Genomic DNA, 6,644 nt, shown 5'->3' with positions numbered 1-6,644 from the left:
AGACAATTGCCATGTCCCTCCTTTTTTCACATGATGAAGGAATGTGTCTGCACATCTTCCACATTCTCCCGCTCTGGCTTCCCGCTCTGTGCTAAGGACGTCAAGTCCTGCATAAATACGTGTTGATTTGATTGATTCTCTGTCTACCCCAGAGACGGCCAGGTTAGAATCGATGGGATGATTTCTGCAAGCCTGGAATAAAACACCGTGGTCTCAGCAATCTGATTGATGGTAATGTTTTATAATGATGACTTTCAAATCTCAAACCTCCAGAATGTCTCAAATTTACACCAGGGAAATTTTTTAAAAAGCTTAATGATATGTTAGCTCTCACCAGTTCATGTCAAAACTGCCAACGAAATCCAAGTAGGTAAAAGTGATTATAACTCACAATTACATGAAAATCAATTTCAGTGTTACTAATGGTTAAAACAGATGAGGACAGTGCTTCATTTTTTGTGTGTCTGTTGTTTTTTTCAAATGGCACCAGAGTTTCTATGTGGTTTGAAATTCTCATTCAAAAAAAGCTAAAGTAGACAGGGCTAAGTCCATGGCAAACACACGAAGTACAAACTGAAATGAACGATAAATCACAGCTTCATACTGAAATGGGGGTGATGTTCATGCAATTTGTTAAATTTTTAAGCTATTTTTTTATGGTTGTTCAATGACACTTGTCCCCATTTTCCCATTACTGTCCCCTGCCTTACCCATTCTCCCCTCCCCTGTTGACTCTGTCCATGGGTCCTCTATACACGTTCCGTGACGACCCTTCCCTTTCTTTCCTCCGTTGTGTCCCCCTCCCTCCTGTCTAGTTTCTGTCCGTTTCTTCTTTATCTACGTGTCTCTGGTTCTATTTTGCTCACTTGTTTGTTTTGTTGATTAGGTTCCACTTATGGTGAGATCATATGGTAGTTGTCTTACCTTTCAACAATTTTGCGAAAGAACAGGTAGGAGAGACCACAATACCTGATACCAAACTGTATTACAAGGCCACCTAAATGAAAGCAGCCTGGTAGTGGCATAAGAACAGACACACAGATCAATGGAACAGAATAGAAAGCCCAGAAATAAACCCATGTCTCTGTGGCCAAGTAATATTCAACAAAGGGGGCAGAAGCGTAAATGGAGTAAAAATAGCTTCTTCAACAAATGGTGTTGGGAGATCTGGACAGCTACACGCAAAAAAAAAAATGAAACTTAACTACCAACTTACACTAGACACAAAAATAAACTCAACTTAAAGACTTAAATATCTAGAGACTTAAAAACTCAAAGACTTAAATATGTAAAGATTTAAAAACTCAACTTAAAGATAAAAGATTTAAATATAAGTCATGACACGGTCATTTTTTCTAACATTTCTTAGTATTTCTTTTTCAAACACACCCACAGCTGCCCCAAACACACATACTGGATAAAGGAGAGTAACATGGATGGCCCCAGTCCAGCCTGCTCAGCAGCTGAACATGCACGTGATCCCTGGGTTTTCTCCAGGGGGACTGGCAGTGACGAAGGATGCAGTAGGCAGCCCTCCCAGCCTCCCTTGAAGTGAAGACAGTCTGTCGGGGGAAGCTGGCTCCTTGTAAAGCCTCAAGCCACAGAAGTTATTATCTCTGGAGATGAAGAATGGGCTCTATAAGAAAGGCAAGAGCCACCTGCTTGGTACAGTTACTATCCCCAAACTGCCAACAGTCAGGCTCAGAGTTGCATAATCTGAAATAATGCAGGGGCAGCTGGGAATCCCATCTCTTACCACACACACAAGTGGGTTTTTTCTTCCCTATGGATTTTCATTCAGCATTTACTAAAAGTCTGCTATCTGCCCAACCCCTGGGTAACTCGCAAAATTTTAAACATGCCTCCTTATAAAGATGTGTGTAAATGCGTTGATGTAAGTCAAATGTTAGAAAAATGTACCATAAAGGATATGACATCATTCGGTCTGAAGGCCAAGGAGGTTTGGTCAGCAGAAGCATGAAGTAGCTCATGGGAGGCGATGGAACTCCAGCCAATAACTTCTGACCTATAGACGGAGGAGAGACTCTGGGAACTGAAAGGTCTCTTATCACATTTTAATTCGAGAAATAAGATCTTACACTGTGGAGCTAGAATCCATAAATGGAATAAGATATCAAGAAGAAGAGTTTTCAGGCGATAAGCAGTGCATTTGGCAAAGAGCTTTTCACATGTGGCTTTGGCGAAGCATGGAACTCTTTTTCTGTCTATTTCCACCATCCTTATCAATGAAACAGATGAATATCTGAGAGTTAATGATAATATTATGCATGTGTATAAGAGTTGAAACACGAGGGCATCATGGCTTATAAGACCTCAAAAGTGGAGAAACTTACTGGTCTGTTTCTTCATCCATCCACCCATTCATTCATCCATCCATGCATTCATTCATCAATCTGCCCACTCACTCACCTCCCTACCCACCACTCATCCATTCATTTCTAGTCATCCATTCAACCAACATTAATTGAATGCACACTCTTTGCCAGACCCTGGGCTGGAGGCCATGTTTGCAAAAATGAAGAAGTTCAATTCTCCTCAAGGATCTTTCAAAGCTCTGTAGACATACAGTGAGGTAGACATACTGGAGGTACGTCTAATGATCTGGTATCCATAAGTGTATTGCTCTGTAGCAATAAGTTTTGTCGCAAATTACAAGGCTGGAAGGCCAGTGAGACAAGACATCTGTGAAAATTTGCCTATATTTGAGTCCTCATGTTAAGAATTGAGGGCATATTCAAACCCTCCACTGGGTTTTTGCTTTATGGACTTTATAATGCCGTGACAAATAGGAAGTGACTGCCAGTTGGCTGAAAGCTAAAGTTCATCCAAAAGGTCAGAAGCCTCCTTTGCTTCGCATATGCTGTCCCTCCTCATTCCCTTACGACATGTGCAGTGGTCACCCTATGAGGAACATGTCTGCTCTTGTTCCCAGTCTGTGTTGTGGTAACGCCAAGGTGACAATGGCTTTGGGGCTCAGCCTAAGGTCAGCCTTTTCCGTTTCGTTTCATGGCCCAATCGGCACAGAGCCTGTGGTTTGCCCTCTCTCTCTCTGTGAGTGGTCAAAGCCGAGACAGACTGCCCACAGCTGATGACAGAAGAACACCCAGTGGCCCAACAGTTAAGGCACAGTTGCCAGCCACCTCTACCCCAGGTGGGAATCCTGTGCCTCCTGACCCCAAAACACACACACGCAAACACCTCCCCACGTACCCTCCTCCTCCTCCTCCGCCCCCCCCCCCCCGCACAGTCCCTATTCCCTTTGTCCTGCATTTTCTCCAGTCTTTCTGATATTTTAATCTTAAAAGACAACAAGTCATTTCTTCCTTGATGAACTACTCTCTCCGCCCCACCCTGTAACCTCGCTTGCTTGGAGGTAACTTCCTAATTCCCTTTGACAGTTTACTCCTGATGAGGATTAAAGGTTATTTTTAGCCAGAACCACACACAAGGAAATGAAGCAATGACTTCTTTGAGCTGGCTGAATGGTTCCTCTTTTTCCGTCTTTGCCTTGATATGATGGTGAACTTTAAGTAGTTTCTGGCCTTGGTGGGTAACGCTGTAATCAGAGAATCAAGTCGCGTCTCCTCCCAACGTAAAGGGTCTGGTAGTTGCGATGGTTTCCTCAATGACTGGCATTTTTATCAGACGCAGGCCACAGTGATGAAAATCAGAGTGATTTTAACTCATCAGCCTCTGTCCTGACGATCTCTTGGCTCCCGAAGAATCTCCTGCACCTCGTTTGTCTCTTTCACAAAGTCTACTCCCATAGTGGCAGAAAGGCACTTAACTCTGCCCCTGGGGCTATGATGACAGGCATCGAGTTGTCCCCTGCCCTCCAAACTCTTTTCTATAGAGTACATAGGTATTTCTTCATCTGTCACGATTTTTAAACTATTTGTCCTTGTAAGTCCGGACTATATGGCTTCACCAGGGTTTCTCAACCTCAACACTATTGAAAGTTTGGGCCAGATAAGTCTTTGCTACGGAGCTATTTATGTATTATAGGATGGTTAGTAGCAAGGTTGGCCTCTACCCACTAGATGCCAGGAGTACCACCCCCCTCAGTTATTCCAACCAAAAATGTCTTCAGACGTCACGCATATCCTGCAGGGAGGCGGACCTGCCCCCGTTGAGAAACACTGGCCTTTATGCTGGTTTAAATCCCAAGTTCCTTTGGGGTCAGAAGGAACCTAATTTGTACAGACTTCCCAACAGGAAGGTGCCCAGAGGAGGCTGCCTCATGAAGATCACAATCAATAAAGAGGGAACCAGAATTTCTGGCTCAAGAAAGTGAAACATTTAGACAGATGATCCAGTAAACAGCGGATAACGTGTCTTATTCACCTTTCCGGGCTAATCAGTAAGATTAAAACAACAATATTTAGTTCTCTCTTACTAACTGCACACAGGAATAAAAAATGTGTAAGGAGGAGTTCAGTTTGTCTCTTCATCATTAAACTGCTCCCACAAAATAAGGTGAGAGGCAGGTAAAGTGTCACCACCCTCAGGAGGGTGAACGGCAGCAATGCTCAGAGTGAAGACGGCCCCGGAATGAGCATTTCTTCACAGTCACTGTTCTGTGAGCCCGGGAGAGAGGGCGGCACCTCCTCCCCTCTCGGGACCTGACCCTTGTGAAGGATTTCAAGTCTGTTTCGTGGGTGAAAAAGCAAAAGATGGATGCAATCTGATACATCATTATAACCGCTGCTATCGTTCATCCACCCGAGTGCCACTGAACGGCTGGATTTGGAAATGAGAAGCTCCTAAATGGTCTCTTTATGGCCCTCTCTCCAGGCAAGAGAACAAAACCTTGTATCAGTTAATCTGATGAATTCCATGGGTTATTTTTGTTCTATTCATAAGAGGCACAGTGTGGGGGACCTGCTTGTTCTTACACGCAGTGGTTAACAATTCAATTGCACAAATATTTACTGAAACCCAGGGCAAGGCAGTCTGGCAGTCACAGTTACTAGGGTGGAAATGCCCAGATGAGTAAAAAAAAAAAATGCAAATCTGCCCTCAAAAGAGTTTACATTTTTTATTTCTATAACAATTGCTTGCATATTTGTATTTTGTCCCCATACATACTTGATTTTGTATACTTCAAGGCCAAATACTGGGGAAGTTATAAAAATCTGGGGGTGGTTTAAAGGCCTGAGCAACCAATGGCGGGTTGTCCATTTTCCCTAAGTATAAAATCAATGCATTTCTTGTTTTTTGAACAGAAAAAGCACAAGGGGACAATGGACTTCCACAAGCAGTGGAAGGTCTGTGCAAAGGTGCAAGACCTGGCATTCTGGAGAGGATAGAGCCTGTGGGATCCTGAGGAGTTATGGGGGAACATGGGGTACAGGCCTGAATGTCGGACCTAATCAGGAGGGGAATGGGGAGCCATGGATGGTTCAGTATTCTGGGCACGGCCTCCTCTCATCATCACAAGAACCCTGTGCAGTCGCAGAGGTTCTGCTCACTTTTCAGATGCAGAGCTGAAGGATTTAAGGCATGCAGTAACTTGCCCAAGGTCACACAGCTAGTGGATGGGAGAGGTGGGCACTCCAAAACTCCAGGTCCCTCATTCAAAGTGGGAATTGAGTAGGGCAAGGAGAGGACTGTGATTTAGAACAGCAAGAATCTACCTATGGCAGGTGTGCTTTTGACACAATGGAGTGGATCAAAAGATTGCACAGGCACAGGAAAAGGGGCCCACCTACTTTGCAGAGAAAAGGCCAATTTACAGCCCAGAGATGGCTACACAGAGCAGGTGACTCAGCAGCGCCCTTTGGCAGTGGCTCCGTCCCTGACCTTTGGGCACCAACAGGGCACACCACTGGCCAGGCACTACCTGTGTGAGGTCGGGACCTCTCAGGTGCTTTGAGCAGCTCCCCTCCCACTTTTCATGGGGAGTCTGCGCCACCGACCCACCTCAGCTGTTCTGGATCATCTGGCTGCCAGCAAGCCTGTTAGCCAGGTGTGCACGAATGGATCCTCCGCACATCACTGATCCAATACGTGTTTCCAGGCTACATGCCCATGTCCCTGGAAGACCCAGGCCAAGGCAGAACAACATTTCATAGAGGTTGGCTGAGTTTGGGGGTGGGGGTGACCAGGCAAGGCCTCCCTAAGGAGGTGACATTTGAGGGGAAGCCTCCATAGGGAGAAGGAACTTGCTACACAGTTCCTGACAGGGGGGCCAGTGAGTTCAGAGGCCCTGTGGCAGGTACCCACTAAAGAACAAAGGGCCAGTGTGGTATAGCCCAGGAAGCAAGGGAGGGGCAAGGAGACGAGCCAGCACACAGAATCCCATAGGCCTCGAGCCACGGAGCCAGTTGGGTTTTATTTCTGAGTGCAAGAGAAACCAATCGGAGGCCTGACTGTGGATGGTGGGGCCGTGTGCTGGGATGAGAAGACTGGAGGAGGAGGAGCCTGGGGGGGTGTGGAGAGGAACGGCCTCAGATCCAGACCAGGTAACTTAGAGCTGCCAGTGTGTCGGAGGAGATTTAAAGTAGACAGCAGGAAAAGTCAGGCCAGGATATAGATTTAGGGTCCTCAGCCTACAGGTGTTTAATAAAAAAAGTTAGTTAAACACAGAGTTACTGGGCTTGCTTCAGCAGCACATACCCTGA

The sequence above is a fragment of the Sturnira hondurensis genome, unplaced genomic scaffold (assembly GCF_014824575.4).
Source record: "Sturnira hondurensis isolate 20B ecotype Veracruz unplaced genomic scaffold, ASM1482457v3 Scaffold0014854, whole genome shotgun sequence".
NCBI lineage: Eukaryota > Metazoa > Chordata > Mammalia > Chiroptera > Phyllostomidae > Sturnira > Sturnira hondurensis.
This window is presented reverse-complemented; position numbering follows the sequence as displayed.